The sequence below is a fragment of the Gambusia affinis genome, linkage group LG13 (genome assembly GCF_019740435.1).
Source record: "Gambusia affinis linkage group LG13, SWU_Gaff_1.0, whole genome shotgun sequence".
NCBI lineage: Eukaryota > Metazoa > Chordata > Actinopteri > Cyprinodontiformes > Poeciliidae > Gambusia > Gambusia affinis.
In genome coordinates, this window is record NC_057880.1 from 17717813 (window position 1) to 17738282 (window position 20470).

A 20470-nucleotide genomic window follows, 5' to 3' on the forward strand; every position below is an offset into this window, starting at 1 on the left:
TTGCAGTTAGTAATCAGGTCACATCTTTTTTTTTCTTTCTGTTCAGCCATTTAGGCAAAAGAAATGTGATCCAATAACTGAAAATACAATTTAATGAACCTTTTCTTTGCTCAGTCTAGTAGACTGGGATGTAGATTATTGTAATGAAAAAGAAGACAGAAGCCACTTTTAGAGAATGTCGCCAAAACGCAGATGATGCCCTGAAAGCTGTTAAAGTGAGTTTAATTTATCACGGTCTATTACAGCCTGGACAAGCTTTCATGATCAAGGCAATGACCCGTTTTCCAAACAACCACTCAGCATGTGGTTTGAGCACACTGTGGGAGTGAAAATGTATTGAGCTTGATTTATTGCGCACTGTGAAAATTTCTGCAATGAGCTCTGAAGTAATAACAGGCAATCTACAGTCTGATCTGTCTCTGCTTAGCGTGAGTTTTTGCTCACTTTTTAACATTAATTTCACATAAGAGAACAGTCAAAAAGAAAAAAAAAAGAAAATCCTGGACCCACATGAGTAATACATTTTTTATTCAGACTGACACCTATTTAACAAGAAATGTTTGCCGATCTAAGGGAGGGGAAAAAGGACATTACATGGGTATTCTGGCTAAAGAACAAGACTAAACAGGGTGAAATCATTCACATTTGTCTTGGTTTTATCTCTTATTTTAAATGGGGGTTGTTTGAAGTGGGCTGTAGTGATGTGAATTTTTAGGTGAGAAATAACCTAAATATGAACAATTCTTTTTCAAGGGTCAATAGTCTGTGGCATTTAAAATAATTGTAAACATTTATTTATCAAACTCAAAAGACAATTAAATCTTCTTTCTTGCACATTTTTAATTGCTCTTTGAAGTTTAGAAAGTCGCCTTTAGAAGTCAAAATAAAGAGCTAACATAGCACTATATAAATCTGATGTAATTTCTTAAATGTATTAAGTTGATGCCAAAACATTGGCTGTTTTCTATTTGTATTGGCAAAGAGATTGCAACTTTGTGACTAATAAGTTAGTACCCTCAGTCTGTTGCTGACAGTCTGACTGCTGACTGTCTGTGGGTCCCTGAAGTCTCGTCACAGTGGCAAGAAAATCTGCAAACGGAGATGTTCGAGAGGCAGATCAATCAGATGCCTGAACCACCTCAACTGACTCCAGATGGTAAGGAGAAGCAGCTGTACAATGGGCATCTCATCTTATCAAACCAACCATGTTTTGTGCAGGTGGAAATTTTAATTGCTTTTCTCTTAGCACTTGCAATACTGCAAGCCAAACTTCCAACAATATCTTGCTAGTAGTGATTGTCATTAGTGATCAAAATATTAAGATACTAGAATTCGACAGACAACCACCTTTGTTCTGGTTTAGAACAATATGTCTGCTGATTGAACGCAATAAAGTTTCTAAAACCATACATTCTCCTCTCCATGATTAAACCCTCAAATGCCACCCACGTGTACTGGAAAATGAAACTGGACTATAAACCAAAATCCCCCCCAAATACATTTGATTAAGATTGCATTTAGTCTTGCCCCCAAACGCTTTGATAGAAAAGTGTCCAAAACCCATAACAAACCCAATCAGGTGAGCAAAAAGCATCCTACATGTCTCAAACTGGTTCATACCTCTTACAGCTAAAATAAGCATTGTAGTGCCAAACAACACACTGATGTGTAAATTGTGTAAAAACCACAGGTGGTGCCGCCCTTGAATAAGCCTGTTTCTTCTATTTTCTGAGCACGTTACATTGCTAAGCAACACAAAGATTGCTGAACTCCTTTTTGGAAGAGATGGTTGTAACCCATCACTGACTAATGACACTGTGCTGCTGTACTGAACTATTTGAGCACCATGCTGGCAGTTATTAGGTCTGAAATGTTCTGCACAGTTTGCCCTAGATACTCTTACTTCCCAGTGTTGTTCACAATTCATAAATTAACTATTACCATTTTGTGTGTCATTTGTCCCATTGGATTGCCATAATTATTTACATTTTATGGCTACCGGATAAAGACAACCACACAAGGACCATCAAAGATTGTAAAAAGGGTAAAATTTTATATTCCTGCTAAATAGAACCAGATAAGTCAATACTCCTGCCTATTTTACACCTATAATCAATGTTTAGTAGGTGGGGCCTATTTAACAAGTTATTTAAATTGAGAATATTATGGCAAAAAATGTATATACATATATTTTTCTCCTTTTAGTATAAATTACAAAAAAATAGAGCAAGAAAAGATCTTTGATCTCTCTGCACTAAACAAAGCAAGAACATCCATGGTTTTCCAAATTGCATCACCATCAATATTAGGCTGAATTAAAAGATGATTTAGGAAAAAGATTGTGATTTAGGGCTGCACAGTGGCGCAGTTGGTAGAGCTGTTGCCTTGCAGCAAGAAGGTCCTGGGTTCGATTCCCTGGCCCGGGGTCTTTCTGCATGGAGTTTGCATGTTCTCCCTGTGCATGCATGGGTTCTCTCCGGGTTCAAAAACATGACTGTCAGGTTGATTGGTTTCTTTAAATTCTCCCTAGGTGTGAGTGTGCGTGTGAATGGTTGTTTGTCTTGTATGTCTCTGTGTTGCCCTGCGACAGGCTGGCGACTTGTCCAGGGTGTACCCCGCCTCTCGGCCGGGATGCAGCTGGAGATGGGTACCAGCAACCCTCCCGACCCCATTAGGGATGAAGGGTGTTCAGAAAATGGATGGATGGATGGATGGATTGTGATTTATAGCAAGTAAGCTCAGCAACAAATACCTTATAAAATCTAAAATTTATCTAAATCTCATTACAAGTCCTCTTCAAAACTCTTTGCACTATTTAATGTCCCCTGAGTAGAATAGTAAAGAAGACATAGTGTAATATACTTGTTTTGGTCAAAGAAGCTACAGCTGAAATACAGCTCCAAACAGAAATGTATACACCCCTCATCAACATGAATGACATTTTCTTTTGGCCCTTTATATAATGCATTTAAACTTAGAATACAAAACTGACAATGCAGTTAGCATCCACAGACATTAAAAATAAAAAGTGTAATTTTATCCTACAGACTGGCGACCTGTCCAGGATGTACCTCCTCTCGCTCAGAACGTTAGCTGGAGATAGGCACCAGCACCCCACCCAACCCTTCTAAGGGATAAGGGTGTACAGAAAATGAATGGATGGATGGATGGATGGATAATTTTATCTTGGCTTTAATCTAATCTAAGCAGAATTAGATTTTTATATGCTAGATCTAACATTTACCTACAGCCCCACAGACATTTCAATAAATGTTTCTTAACAAACTGATTACAATACACACTTCTTGTAGGCATCTGGCTGAAAATGTGACCACCCTTCTTTTAAGAAATAGTAATAGAGCTATTCTTATTATGTTGGGTTCTAACATAACCCAACAGATCTAACTTTTAATCAAAGTTCAACTGTTTTAAAAGGTTGAGGTCAAGGCTTTTTTTTTTTCTAAAAAAAAAATGTTTATTACTGTGTTAATAGAAAGGCTGAACTGTCTCAAACTTTCAAGCAAGTGTAGTTATTGCTTGGTTTCATTGTTTTGGTTGCTTTGATTTGCAAACTGTAATGCACACTGTCTTGGTAGTGATGATCTGAGTGATGATTTTATTTGTTTTCATCCTATTTAAAATTCACCCACAAATTGTTATCACCTACATCATACCCATGTGTTTAAAAGCTGCTAGATGTTAGGTTTCTTTTTTCCCTCCATGGTGTAATAAGAAGGTGTTTTCTCTGAAACAGTTTAAAGTGCTCCTGGATATGAAAATAAGCTTAGAGTTTTGCAGAGATGTCCCTACCTATGCACTGCATATTTCTTTTAAAACTTCTCATAAATGGCTGCAATAACACATCACAAAACGGTTACCAATAACATCCAAGTGAGGATATGTTTGCCTGTGTAAAATTTTAATATTTTTCTAACACAATGTGCATATACGCATCTGTAGGGATTGGAAATAAGGTTAATTCAAAGGAGACTCCCATCAGTGTCAGAATTGCTTCTTGTAGTAGTGCAAAGAGGTTATTTCCACTCATGCAGCTATTGTATGCTCCATTTGCATGTTTCACCTGAAGTCTCCTCAAAATTGCTGTAAAATTACCTTAATGCCTCCTAACCTGCAAGGAAAGGGTAAGTTGCTGACAGCCTGGTAACATCCAGTAAACAAATTTAAAGTCTTAACAGTATAACGGATGAGTCATTTCTATATGACAGACCAGAGCCGGAATATGTTTGCTTATGTTCTATGACTCATTCTGATTGGTTTAAGCTAATTTACATAATACAACTTAGCCTAGCCCTTGAGGGCTTCTGTGTCAGGAAGCTGGGAATCATCCAAAGCTTATTACCTTATTAGGGGAAATTAAAATAGCTTTCAAGAGTCACAAGATTACAGAGAAGATGTATTAAGGTTTTGGGAATGTTGCCACTTTTGGCCTAATTTTAGATCTGTCTATAAATAACTATCATCATCTGCAGTGTTGAATTATTTTGTGAATTATGGAAACAGTTATCTGTTACACATGCCTATATATTCATAGGAGTCTCCTTTCTAGAGCTCAAATACTTTTGGAGCAAACTGGTACTTAGACTGATTTACTGTGCTTTTTTATGATGCAAAATAACTTACTGTCAAAAGTATGTCTTCATTTTATTGCATAATTTCCATGTCAACTGCTGCACAAATGCTGCACAGGCGCTTGGATGTAATAATTTTATTGCAGTTGTCTCAGACTGCAGAGGAAGTCTAAAGGTTAGCAAAGAGGACACATGTGACTTGGTTTTATCTCTTTTTGTGATTCAGCTTCTTTTGTAAACAAAGCTGTTTACAAATCTTTCATGGATAGATAGGAGGCTGCAAAGATTCCAGTCTCCTAGTTAAGAACATTTTTCTCAGATCATGGAGTAGCTGTGGGCTTAACGCTCTTCAGTAATAAGTGCCGACTCATGGAGAACCATAAAAAAATCTGTCTGGTTCTACTTGAACAAAAGACATTCTATAAAATTCACATGAGTTCTGTTTCTTAAATAAACAAAAGAAAATTGACCTAATCATCCTAAGATGACCAGCATTTATACTACACAGTACATTTAACAGATCCTGTAATTATTCCTAACATTAAGAATCCTGCCTGAATTGTACTACAAATCTGATGACTAGAAAAAGAGCTGAGCTCAACACTAAGAAAAAAAGTCTGCTGGATTGGTAAATCAATGTTTTCCTTGGTAGTCAAATTACCAGACTTAAAAAAAAAGATCTGAAAAAAATAAATGAATAAATACTTTACAATATGTGAAAAGATTCAAGGGCTATAATCACTTTTGTAAAGCACAGTAGAAGTACCAGTATGACCAGCGTGCATATTTGGTGCATACTTCTCAAGATACAGAAAACACAAATAGGACAAGACCTTAATTTTTTTTTCTTACTGTTGACTTTCTTTGTGAACAGGGATGTTTCAGTGGGAGCTTTCTTGAAACCATGCTAAGTTTTGACAAAGATTGTGTTTACAGTTACCCTAATTTTCTGCAGAAATTTTAAGTTACATTTTTGCCCTAAAATGTAAGACTATGAAAAGGTCTAACATTTCCATTTGGAAACATACATCTTGAAAACATATCGAAACAAGTTCTGTGCTTCTGAAAGCACGGGAAGAAAAACTTTTCTAGCAAACAGACAGAAAGACCTTTGTCAGAGAGATGGTTTTGTAGGCCACAGGTGTTTTCCCAGCTGCATTTAAAAGGGAAATGATATAGGGTTCAAAGCTGAACACAGTGAACAGACAAAGTGATTATAGCAAAACCGCTAGCTTAGAAAATGTTATGCATGAATAAATACATAACTTTAACACCAATAATTGGGCTTAGGAAATATATGGTTAAACAGTATCCACCAACTGGAATTGTCAATAAGAAAATACAAATTTATGTCTTAATGCATCTTCTAGCTTCACACTTGCTCCAATTTTGTCTTTTTAAATAGCAGATTTTAAAACTGCAGTTGGCAAACCCCTGATCGCCATTTCCATGACTTTGTCTTCATTTTATTTCAAGTCTTTGGGTCTGAGATGTCCTCGTACAACCACATTGTTACAGATTTTGTTCAGTAACCTTGAGTCCTACCCTGAGGCAGAACTCATAAGGTCTTTGCTGCACTAGTAGTCACAATCTGAGCGTAGTTAATTTTTTTCCCCTCTACCATCTATTCCGTTTTGTCTTCTGGTCTGGAAATAAGCTTTCGTGTGGCTGCAAGGACAGCATTCTTTTCACCACTCATATTATTGTCCCTTTTTCCCCCTTTTTCTTGCTTTTATCTAAATTTATTCAAATAAATGATATACTTTGTTGCAGGAATGCATCACATAGATCTGTGCTAACATTTTGGCAAAAGCTTGGTTAGAAAAGCAGACTTTGTGTTTATCTTATAAATTGATGAAAATTTGTTTTTGTTAATCTGTTAAATTCTAATGGTATGATTCAGAAATGCTTTGCATATTTGATATTTGCATTTTTTTTTTAAACTATAATAGTATATTTTTCCTGTGAAGGAAGTATTATAACCCACAAAGCTGTCTCACATCTTAAGAGATTAAGAATTTTACTTCGTAAGGCAGGGTTTAAATCTTTAAATCAAAATGTATTAATTTACTATTTCATTATAATGCACCTTTTCCACAAGGTACTAAACGCATAACACCACAGAAGATTTATTCCCCTGCAGCACAGTGTATGCTGACCCGATGTTTATTTGTACACGCAACCAACGATTGAATTTGTCTAGTTTATGGAATCCTGTTGACCTTTGACCCAAGGAGCCGCAAGTCAGCACCTTTGCTCATACAGGAAAACAACGATTCTTGCAAGGTCAGCCTTTCTCTTGTTATGAATCAATCTCTAGATCATTGCCAGTAATCTCCAAAATGTAAAGCCATTGATGGCTGAATTTAATCTTTGAAAGCCAGTTGAAGTAAAGCATTTCCTCAATTGGAGAAGTTTATGAGTTGGAACCAATTGGCTGGATGGTGATGCTGTAAAACAAGGTAGAAAGCTCTCAGATTCCCCAGAGCCTTTGTGGATCAAAACAGCTTCAGACAGAGGGAATCTACTGTTCAGCTCTATCCTGGATTAGGAACACATTCTAGATTTTCTAAACAAAGGTATTAGAATCTACATGAAGCCATTTTATACAAGAAATGTGTGACTGCTTTCTAAAGAGATTTCCTGTTGAAAAATCATGAACCATACAAGCATTTAAGTTGATATATAATATTTGAATAATAGAAATGTCTTCACTAACGCAATGTTATTTTTTTCACTTTACCTTAGTACTGTATAATACCCTCGTCATCACACTATTGTGCATTTGGTTTGTCATTTATTAGCTACAAGAAGATGTGCTGCCTTAGGTAAATTACTCTCATGCATCTTATACTGTTGCATAAATAATTTGATCACCAGATAACTCAGCATATCACTGGTGATTTGGACATAATGAAAAATTCTGTAGCAGTCCTGACCTACCACTGCTTCCTACATTTGCACACATATCTAAACACCATATCTAAAACTTTATTAAATGTGATTGTAAAGATTACACATCTAAGAGTGTATGTAAGCCTTGTCACGTAAATAAACATTCTGCTTTTAAAAGTCTGTTTCTCACTTTTGTTTTGTATAATAACCAATTATTACGACAAAGGCTGCAAAATGCACAGTCAGTTTCAGCTTAGCAGTGGATGAAATTTCTTGTGGTAAAGTATTCATTGCTTAGAATTATTTTACATAAAGCACATTTTTTTAGTCCTTTTAAATTTCAGTAGTGTGACAGGGTAAAAATATTGTGGGTTTCATGTAATAATTGTTAGAAAAGAAGCTTGTTGTTTAATAAGAAACAATAAAATACTAATACCCTGGCATCTGATATCGAGTAAAAATTCAAATGTGAACGGTTGGTAAAAATTGATTAAGGTTCAAATGTTCTGTGTGATCCAGTCAGAATGACTAGATATCTCAAAAACAGAAAGCATTTAGTAGCTGCACAAGGTTAAGCAACACTGACTATTCATTGAAGCAGCATCTGCCAAATCTGATTTTAAGGTTCAAATGTGCATCTCTAAACAAATTTTTCAGTAACATTTAGTGTCCAAAAAAAGGCCAATAAATATCAAGCATGCTTTAAACTTTTTGGGAATTTCTCAGGTGGTTTTTCAAGCAGTTTGAGGAATTTAAGGTCAGACAGGTAAACCGCTCAAGCAACAAGATAATCTGTCCCAAAACATAAGTATTGACTGACTGATCTTGGTGGTCTTAGACTGGATTTCTTCTCAGAGTTGGCCCCAAAACTTTTGTACTCCCTGCTCAAACTTACTAGAAATAATTGCATTTATTTGAAATGAAAATGTCTACAAGACTAGTTTAGGTTTTTGCATAATGAATTTAACAAGTTACAGAATGTATTTGATGCAAATAAAACAGTGAGGACTGTTTTCATCTGTACTAGTGTGAAAAGTCTTTTTTTTATAAAACAAACTTGAACAACAACAAAAGGAAAAATCTCATAGATGTTAAGGAGAAAGGTTGTGAAAGATTTTTTTTCACACATGATGACGCCTTTCTTACCTCCCCTGCAGACACTGACTGATGCATCGATGTCACTGTCTCTGGGTGTTGTTTATACAAAGTGGCATTCATGAGTCAAATTAATATTGACACTCAGTGTTCATCACTTATAATGAGCAATATAATTAACCAATTACATCAATAATGGTCTGTGCTGGCTTCCAATTTACTCAGATATGAAATCCTCTTCAGGCTTTATCACTTTTGGATGGGAAGTTATCAGTTGATCAGATAATATTAAAATTAAACCACAAATTGAAATTTAGAAGAAAATAAATCAGTTAGTTTAAAAAAAAGTACTAAAAGTACTGTAAAAACATGTCATTATGTTCAGATATTACAACAATCTGTAAGTATAAATAGTTGAGTGTTATGCATATATCAGTAAATAATCTAATTTGAAAACATTCTGCTTAATCTCGCATTCATCACGTTGTCTGCTCCATGTCTAATCGAGAAGATATATAAACATCCATCCTTTTCCAAAAGAGAAAACAAGGATTGCTCCACAGCTGATGGATATCACTTCTGTAGAATAAATTTTTTATTTGTTTTGCTGGAGGCGATAATCTGCAGATAAAACAATAACTTAAGTTCCTCTGTCTGTAATTTGCTTTTCAAATAATTTACATCTATTCTACAAGAAAATCTAACAAGAAATAGTTCAAATTTGTCAAACTGAGGGTGATTTTTTTTTCATACATTTGGCTTTTTGTGTGCGAGTATAAATAGCATTATCTCACTATTAAGTCGCTAATTTGTCTCAAGTTTAATGTGACTAAAATAGTATATCAATGGTGCATTCTCGACAGAGCTATCACAGTAGGATAAAAACAGATGTAAAAATCAGAAGTAATCATAACATGTATTGATGCTATTCTTACAAGTTGAATTTTTTCACATTTTGTCAAATATGACTGTAAACCAGAATGCATTGTACTAGGACTTTATAACACACAACACCACAAAGCAGTGCATAATTAATGAGTAGATGGGAAATGATACATTGATTTAATTTCTTCCCACAAGAAACTTATATTCAGCAATGGTCAATACTTTGTAGAACTATCTTTTGCTGCAGACGCAACTACAAAGTCTTTTGGGCTACGTTTTCTGTGGCTGAGCACTTCTTTGTAAAATAGTTCAAACTCAAACAGATTATTTCAAAGTACATTATTTCAGTGCAATCCTATTTTAGTGACCCTGATGAAATAGAAATAGAAATCCCAACATGATGACGTTACCACCGTGTGTACCATAACAGTCTTCGGGGTGAGGTGTGGGGTTTTCATCCAAAAAAATGAATATTGGTCTTATCTGACCGGACAATATTGTTCAATATTGTAGCTTTGTCTGGAACTGAAGTACTGCAAATATGACGTTTCATACATTTTTTCAAATAATGGATTTTTTTTTTTGTTGCTCTTTTATAAAGGCCAGGTTTGAGGACTTCATTAGTCATAGATGTCCTGATGATACATTCGCTACCTGATTCATGAATCTCTGCATATGGGATGGCCATATAAAATTAAAACATAAATTATGATATTTTGCTTTCATTTTTCATAACAATAAAAGTGATGATAAAGTTTTTTATAGCTTGTTTTCAGTCTTTCATAGTCAAGAGTGATTACGGCCAGTCACTGCATTCAAACCACTACAAACACATACAGTAATATATTGCTCTTAAAAATCTATCATTTTTGAAATAGGCTCTTCATGACACCAGTGACAAAGTATGATGATTAAACACTAACCTGCACACAGTAGCTACATTTAATAAGATTTTTTTAATTTATTAATATTTACTGATGATCTCATGGAACCAACTATGGAAAAATGAAGAAAAATCTGACTGTAGAGTCAGTTTCAAAGTTTTTTTAAACATACTTTTATTGGAATTTATCATCACATTAAATTAGAAACTTTATGGTGTTTTTTTGTTGTTTTTTGCTTTTTCACAATAATGCAATAAATACGTCTCCCTAATCTCTTCACCTCCAATCCACTTGGCAGCTTTTCCAATTTTTACTGTTCTTATCTATAAGATTAAATTTAATATCATCTCTTGGCTTGTAGTTGTGTTATGATGAATTGAACTGTTAGTTGTTTAAAGCTATGGATTTTGCTTTATTGACTATTGTTCTTCCTCCCTGACTTGTATTGTATACTCGCTTGTTACACATTTAGCATGTGTTTTATTTCCATTTCACATCTTTTCAATACTCAGTGTTGTTCAGTTATATAAAATTTACAATAAATGCTTAGAAACTTTAGGTTATAGTCCGTCAACTAGTTTGTGGGAAAATGAATGCTTTTGCAAGTCTTCTGTCCCAGTAAGCAACAGTTAAGACTAAATTAACATTAAAGCAAACCAACAGCAAGGTGTTTGTTCTTGAAAGGTTCTACAAACATAACCCTTTTTGCTGTACTAATCATTCTTGTTTACCTCATCATTGATAAATAACAAGATCATGTAGATCATGTAGAGAATATCATAGTGGTTTAGTCAGTAAAACAAGCAACAAAAGAACAGAGATACAATGCCAGCAGAAATATCCTACATTTTCATTCTCACTTCAGACATTTAAAAAATATACTAGCAGTGCATTGTACAGTGAAATTCAGCAAAGACATTCGACTCCACTCATCTCCTGTGGGAAAAATGTCTTTTTGGCTGCAGAATGCTTCCGAGTGCTCAAACTAGTCTTCGTGTTGCTTTCAACAAGAAATGTATAAACAAACTTCTTTTTTATTTCTGCTGAAAACTGTTGCCAGTGTTGACAAATACTGGCAACACTGGCAACAAATAAAAATGACAAAAAGATTTCTGCGACAAAAATGCCTTTTTTTATGTCAGTTTTAATTAATTATTGTCTGCATGAAATGTTTTTATTTATTAAAAACTAACCTCTGCATCAAAATACAAGAGTAGCTGTGTGCAAAATGAAGCTAAAATGCATAATGATTCCTATAAACACAAATTACTGAAACATAACACTTCTTTTTATGAATATGGAGTTGAAAAACTTTTTCAGAAGACCCAAGAATAAGCTGTTGTTGCAAGTCAAGCTGCCTTCCAAAGAGGGAGAACTGACTGAACAGTGAGAGACAGTGTCAAGTCCATGGAGATTTGAAAGGGTATATGCTGCAACCAGTTAGGCTGTGTGCAGGTTTTCCTTGAATCCCTGACTGACTCCAAAGAACATACTTCACTGAGTGTTGAATGTGAGGGTGTTACTTGATACTACTGTCAGACATCTCTTTATCTTGGTGGTATGTTGGACAGTTTTGTGATTCAGATGGGTCTACAAAGAGAATCAATAAGCAGAAATATGCTAACAATGCTCTTTTGCTCTCACAGATGCTGGTAGCTTTGATGGCTCCAGTTGCATTTTATTTCTGAGTTCAACATTTGACAATGGGAGTAAAGGCATATATCATTATAAGAGAAATGCAGAAAGTCAAAACGTTTCCCTCCAAAGTAGGTAAGCAATAAGCAACTCCTATATTCTTAGGTTGACATTGATACCTTGTTCAACATTCCGGTTTTTACATTCTTTGTCTTTGAGAATGTCCAGCTGTGTTGCACTAACTTTTAGCCTGAACAGTTGGAATCATGATAATTGCTATTTGAGCAAATTAGTACAGTCAGGTGACATCTGGTCATGGCAAGGAGTGCAAAACAGTTTACAAGACAGACATACAAAAACAAAATTGAAAGGTCAGTATCTAATTAAGTGCATCCTAGCAGCTTTAATTATTTTGTGTTTGTTAGGAGGGTTTACACAATATCTTTGACATTTGAACTAGGAAAATAAATAAAAAACTTTCTTATTTAGCACTCTGCTTGCATAAACCAATTAAAAATTTGCCCCAAAGTGAAAGCATCTAAAAAAAAACAATCAAATCTAAGCTAACAAAAGATAAGACTCCTCTTTGAATGAATCAGTACCTTAATGTGTTGTTTCATTTATTATGAACAGCACAAAATAATGAGACTCAACAGATACCCAGAAGATTTTGCCTTTAGTTGACACAAAGTATGTATTTGTTGGCTGTAAATGGTTCCCTGGACCATTAGGAGAGGTTTCATATATAGTGCCTAGGGGTGTTCACAAGACCCAGATACGCTTAATGATGTACACACACAGCACTCATGCTGTGGGTTTTAGAGCCAAAAAGAAAATTGGTATTTTAGTTATTACTCATGTCCTCCTTCACTCCCATCTTTCTGGCCATTGAACAGAGAGAAAGACCACTGCAAGCACAAAATGGAGCCTGGCTTTTGACAAGAAAATGGGGCGATCAGCTTCAGCATGGGGAGGGGAGAGCTAGTGAGAACCACATTTAATCTGCTGAATTTAGGTTAATGTACTATGAAGATTTGGACAAAATCTATTTGGAAAAGTTGCCTTAGGTTGGGTAATGATAAACAATTGAGGCAAGGATAAAGGAAGAGGGAAAATGCCCCCCACCACTACTACCTCCTTCTGCATTACACATATAGCCTCTCCCAGCTGTGAATCAAAGTTTGCTTGAAAGTCAAAAAAAGATAAGAGATTTGGGTGCGGTCTATGGTTCTAAGTTGAAACATATTTGGTTTCTCTGAAGGACCAGAGTTGAGAATTATTTTGGCGGAAGTTGTTTTTGTTTCGCTTATTCTCAGTCTGTAAATTTTTGGATTCTCTCACATTGGAAATGAAAGGTGTGCTTAAATAGAAAGGCTGATGCCTTTCTAACAGCTACACTCCCACATACTGACCTGATTTTTTTAAACCACACAATGACAAGAAGTTTTTGTGCTTTACACCCACACATAGGTTATATATTTCTATATTGGATGCGTTTTGACACCCAGAAACCCATTTTTTGTATGAAGTCTTGATTGACCATCAGTTGACTTTTCACTTAACTTTTTTAGCATTCAAAAATGACTATTGTTATTTATGTATGCTGGTTGGAATTGAGTATGAATACAGTGGAAAAAACACACTACTATTGACAAACGGTTGACAGATTTTAGCGAATAATATTCAGGCTGTTTAAAGGGCTCACAACGAGTGCTAACTTTTCCTGCTTACTCCTATAGACTAAGGTTGAGAGGCACAGGTAAAATAGTAAGTAGTAGATTGTGTAAAAGTGAAAATCCACTTTTTTCCTAAAATTTTTAAAAAGACACTTTTTATACCTAATCAGGTTATCTGTGCCTGATATTACAGATTAGTTGGTGATCTATAACATGTAAGTGTGACTAAAAAGTACACATTTGTAAGTGGCAAATGATTTTTCACTGCACCATACGTTAAAAATGCTGATAGGTACTTTTCCTATATACCTAAATAAAGAATCACAGACAACGTATATGAATTTTATGACAAAGCTTTTGCAAAAGGAGAAGTCTCCGAAGCAGCTTCTCCAAGCTGTTTTTCAGAGAGTTCTGATTTCCTTTTAGGCGAGCTCCTGTTTTATTGTCAAAGAAAAACAGTCAAAACAGTCAAAGGGGCAGAGGTCGTAAAAAGAACAGAGGTTGTAAACGTGTAGCCTAATCAACATGTAACCTAATCAACTAGAAAACTACTCAACTGCTCACATGAAGATAAACAGACATCCTGACCTCCACGTCAGAAAATACACACATAAGAAAGAGAACACTTTAATTAGACTGAATTTCACCTAAAGTGAAAACAAAATGATAATTCCGAAAATTCTCTAACAAATGCAAAACTTTATTCAAGTTTATTCCAACTTTTGACAAGCACATTGTTAAACCTGACGAGAATTTTGTGAAACATTAAGTAATGTACCGTACTTTAAACTTTGCGTACAAAGTTTTGGTTTACTTCCCACATCATCACCTTTATAAAAACAATAACCATTTAAAATTTAGTGACATTTGATGACATTTCTGTTTGAACCTCTTCAAGGAAGCTGATAAAAAAAAAAATAAACATAAAAACAAGCAACCATGCTTATGCGTCATGGCTCCTATATTCACAATCAAAAATTAGAAACCGTGTAATGTCCATGTTTGATCTTTAACATGTTTTCTGTTTAAACATGCTGTTTGATATTTTTCTTTTACGTGTTGAACACTTCCTTGCTGATCTATTTTCATATGCTGTCTGTAGCAGTTCAAAACTACAATATACACATCCTATTTTATGCAACATTATTTGTACTTCAGCATTTTTCTGGAAAGCTGTGTGCTTGCCCAGGTTTTGTTAAATTCTTTATGTGCAACTTTTTCACTGCTCCTATGTTTTATAAAGTGTCTGTTTTTCTTAATTTTTCATATTTCATGAGTACATGTGCTTTTAACATAATTATTATTTTTCTTGTAGTCTTTTGGCTATTTGTTTGCATCTCAGGGGGGCTGTGCTAAATCCAAAGTGCCAAATCTTGCACTGTAAATGTGTAGAGTCTGAATAAGGTTTTTATTCTATCTGCGTTTTATAATCCCATTGCTTGTGTTTGTAATTAACAAGTAAAATATTAACTAGATGACTAATCTATGGGGTGATTTTACTGACCATACAGGCTAATATTGTAGTTTTATAGAACAGATACCAGCATTAAACCCAGTCTGCTACTAAATCCAGCAGTTGCAGTTGCTAAGTTACAGCTCCAGTGCTCCTCAATGTTGGGCAGGGTTTAACAAACTCTCTTGTGGGAAAACTGTTTGCAATTATTTTTTGACTAAAATGGTTACAGTACAATATTTCATAATGTTTGGGGGATGCTAATTTGTAATGTACACATATATTTGAAAAGTAGGAAAAAAATTATATTGTGTGTTAATACTTTGTTTTGTTGCAAAGAGAAAACCAAAAGTTGAGTTAGAAAACACCACATTACCATACTGATAAATTCTTATTCAGTGAACAAGCATTAGAATAAATTTGAAATGTAAGGGAATTTGCAAGTAACCGAATGCTCCTCTGTCTTATCATAAGGTCAAAGGTAAAATTAGGATGAAAATAATTGTTCTACCGGATCAGAGGGCAGTAAATAGCTCAAGCATATGTTGCCTATTTCCATCTCTAAATTAGAAAAGTTTTGTTTGGAGTCACTCAGTACCAGAAAATTTAAACTGCTGGAATACTCCTTAGTCTTTGTTTCTGTTATTACTATGCTATGTAATTTCCCGTGATTGATGGTTTAGAAGTGTATCATTGACTGGTGATTGGAGGGTTGACAATTGTAGGCTGACTTGACCACAGCAGGTCTGACAGCTGAGGGAATCAAATCAAATACTTTCAAACAGCAAAGTGAAAGCAGTAAAATAAATTGGTAGACAGATTTAGAATATATTCATGATGTCCGAGTGTTTTTCTGCCTTCACACGTGCTAAGAGTATACAGGGTCAGAGTATCTCTTTAATGATTATGTGAAGCACTCTGTAATTAGTTTTGAGAGTAATGCATGTGAGCTATAAATTGACAGAGATCAGAAGGACAATGATTCTTGTTCGAAAGTCTTCATTATGCATCACATCTCCAAGATAAAGCATTTCTCCAATAAATCCATTTGATTAATAAGAATTTAATTAATGAGGGGAAGGAGACCATGTGATTTAATGTTGATAACAGTGATGTTGTAAATCAGATGATCTGAATATATTTATGTGCTTATTTAGGGATTTGTTGCTGCCACTTGTTTAAATTGTGGCAATTTCAAGGGAAAAAAGATTACATCTTGTAAATAGATAAAGCTCAGTAGAATTGGACGAAGGGAGTCTGTAAACATTCACATGTTTAGGTCTTCCATTGAAATCTGGACTGAGCAACGATAACCGCTAAAGATACCTGGATGTAAACAGTACCATTGCAGCCCTGGTTGTAAGTTAAGGGTTGTTCTCCAGATGGAAAGAACTCTTGCTTCTGTCTCAAATCTTGTGCAACATCTCACAGGTTTTATCCAGGTCTGCCAAGTTTATAACTATCCGAATACAGCTTTGGTTAAAATAGCAGCACTACTGGTATTGGGCTACTTTGAAAACAAACATCTTTACCTGTTTACCTGTCAGGCTCTCCTTTGGTGTGTCTCAGTGTCAAAGTAGCAATACATTGTACTTAATCTGACACATGAGGTGCCGAGGTGGCAAATGTTTGTGGGCCTTCATTCGTATTTTTCTATTTTAGAAATTATTAATATATAAATCTAAAGTTTTCAATAAACAGTTGAATACAGACCCACCCTTCTCGTAGCAGGTTTGTTGTTCTGATGAATATTTGCATTTCTCTTAATTCTAGAACTGAGCTTTGCACTCTGCAGTATTATAAAAATACAAGCAGAACCAGTTTTTGTTTAATCATTCACTTATTTCCCATCTTATTTGCATATAAATCCAAGTCCCCCTTCTCTCTCTCACTCCAGTTACCTGGCCAGCACCACTGCTCTTGTTGCCTTTGGAGGCCCTTTCTTCTTTCATAAGATGAAATAATTCTAGTCCGTCTCTGCATTTGATTGACCACATGGTGTGCCCATCAAAATAAAGCCCTCTGTCTGCATCGATTCTCAGCAGAGCTCGGTGGGAGAAGCTGAAGTTCACAGAGTCATCAACACCACAGCTGTAAAGTGTTAAAGATGGCTTTGGGTCAATTTGCCCTTCACTATTTCATACCCTGACAGGCTATTATTTTTACCTCTTCCCTCTCATATTTCATATCAGTGTACTTAAAATCCCTGTGTATGAGTTTAATTGCATTTATTTAGTGGATTAGTTTTATGAATTATGGAGATTAATAATAACATCTTAAAATATCAAGGATTTATTAAATTTACTTCTACAATGTTTTCTAAAACCAGTTGGAGCACTTGCATTCATGTCTTCTTTTAAGGTTTTTGTCATTTCCTTCAGCAGTTTTTGAGGTGAACAAGTTTTTCGATTAATTTTGATCATTTGACACAATGCAGTGTGAAAACGAACTGCACCAGTTAAAATTGTAACAAATGGCGCAATTTTAGCCCCAAACCGAGTCTACCAGACTATCAGATGGGAAAACACCCTAAAATATTCCAAGCCACCTACTACCCTAGTGTGTTATTTACTGGAATCATAAAACAAATTCTATCCAGTTAGAAATAATTCAATAATTAAAATTCATAATTATCACAAATGATATTATAATAAGTAGTGAGCTGGGTCTATACAGGTCTTTTTATATATGATAGGCTCTGTATCCATAAGAGTTAGATATGAAAAGACCAAAAATAAAATGCATGAAGTGAAGGGGTGAAGTTACCAGCCCCAGTTTTAAGATACAAATGGGCTTTAAGGGAAAATAAGAAGTAAAAATTGAGTCATCAACTCAACTGGCAAAAGATTTGTTGTAGAAAATTTCCCAGGTGGATTTTTTAAGAACTCAATTTTCTTTCAGGGTTCAGCTTTGTCTCTCCCACCCCATCTTATTTTGCACCAACAACAGTCTTCCCCCACTGCGTTAATAATAGGTCCCAGAAATTACCCCTCAGACAACACACCGACCTTGATACAGGATTGTAGCACCTTTCATGTTCAAAGAAGTTGCAACTTTTCTGGGAGTCCTGGTTAGCAAGGGAAAAAAAGGAATGTGATGACAGGGTTATTCACTAATTCATTGATACAGCTTACTCAGTCCAACCTTGGATTTGCCTGAGTGTTAAGGTGGAAGCTCTGCAAGAGAGATGGCATTTTCTGTTTTTCTGTTTTTTTCTGTTCCAGAGAACAAGAGAAAGCATGCCTCCCACTGGTTAATAAGCATTGTGGAACAAGGCAGTGTTTGTAACACAGCCTAAACCGAGAAAAAGAAGCTGAAGTAACTTCATCACATGCTCCAACATTTATCTGGTTTTCTGGGAGGATTAAATTCACCATTTCAAGGAGTAACATATTTAGATTATGAAAATCAAGTAGGTGCAAACTGGAGTCTGAAGAAGTTGTTTGGATATTTTAAAGTGTTCCACTTTAGTGATCATTCAGTGCATGCTGTTTTTGCTCATTATTGATATGATTTGTTTGTGCATTTCTACATTTTCAATAGTCTTGCTCCTCCCCTCAATCTGCCAAAACTCTTTCCTGTTTCTGAACAATGAGGTTTTTTGTCTTTGTATGTAAAAATAGACTATTTTTAAAAGAGGAGAAGCTGGAGTTCTACCTAAATTACCTGTTAAATGTTCATTCAGTCCACTAGGACCTTGCCAAGCAGATTCACACTTTTCTTAGTTAAAAAAAGACATTGAAAATGGCTTTTTCTTTTTTCAGACTGACCCGTTTTAAAAATAGCAGGCTAGCGATCTTCAATTGAGATAGAATTCTTGCTGTTAAGATATGGTGTTTATGTTTTCTCACATGTGTTATTAAGTCTGAAGTATCACACAGATATGGGGCCGTGAGAGCTTCTGAGCTCTCTAACCTGACAAGTGTTAAAGACACCATACACATGGGAGACAGGCAAATGTTCTCAACCCTGACAGGTTGGAACTGTGCTGATATGTTTTTGAAGATCACTACAGTGAGTCATTCAGGGACACAGACTTTTTTATCTAATAATAAAAAATCTCTTAAGAAAAAAGAAGCCAATGTTGATTTTTCTGGCTTATTTACTTAGTCTTCTAGTTCTTGCATTAAATTAGAAGAAAAAACATTTAAATCCTAATAAAACATGAGGAAAGTATGTCTACCAATGATATGTTAGTTTTAGGTCTAACACAACTAACAAGCTCTGCGATGGACTGGCAATTTGTCCAGGGTGCACCTCACCTCTTGCTCTCTGACCACTGGAGATGGACACCAGCAGCCCTGAAAACCCCACTAGGAGTGTAGGATAATGTTTGGATGGACAAACTGCAGTATTTAATAGATTATTTTTGTGCTTTTATTAAACAAAACCACAAAAAGTAGTGTATATTTTTAAAATGTAAATAATAGTTTAGTTTACTTTACCCAACTAAAATACAGATCAAAGCTATTAAGAAAAAAGTATAGATAGAGCAGGGAGAAGCAAAAGTCCAATAGACTTATATAAAGCTTCCTCCTAAATAGTATAAAAAGAAATAATCCAACAATAAAACCCTTCAATCGGTGATCATAAAGTTATGCAGTAAAATCATATAAAAAAAGATAAAAACAAAAATGTAACAATAAAGTATAAATGTGAATAAAAAAAGAATATGTAACAAAAAATAAAAGTGAGAGTCACTACTCTTTAAATAACTTTAAACTCTTACCAAGGCCTGCCTTTTACCATATGCGAAAAGTCATTCCCAAATTTAGCTCCCCGGTACCAGACAGAAAACTGACCTGGTTACTTTTATTTCCTTTTTTACTAATGAAAAAACTGAAAAGCATGCTGTGCATTTGTGTTCAACCCTTCTACTCTAACACCCCTGAATTAAATCCATTGCAATCAGCTTCACTGATTAACATTCATTTTCTATTATCATTATTTTTTTGTACCATTTTTATTGTAAAGAGCCAAAATACTTTACAAGATAATGGCAGCTAGAAAAAGCTCTAAAATGCAACAAATTAATGAAAGTTTTACAAATTATTACATCTTAAAAAAATAATAGACAAAACTATAATAACCCCAATGACATCCAACAGTATAATCAAATAAATCCTCAATCAAAAGGACTCAGAGGTTTGCTATAGAGCCTCAGTGAACAAAAGAAGGATGAGGACAAAGGAACACAACATAAATGTGTGCAGATATTCAATGTGAGATATCCCAACCTTTAAATATCTCATGAAGCATTGTTTAAGTCATCATCTGAAAATTTAAAGAGCAAGCCACAACTGTAATCCTACCGCCATAAGGCCATTATATGAACTGACAAATAGGGACATGAGAGGC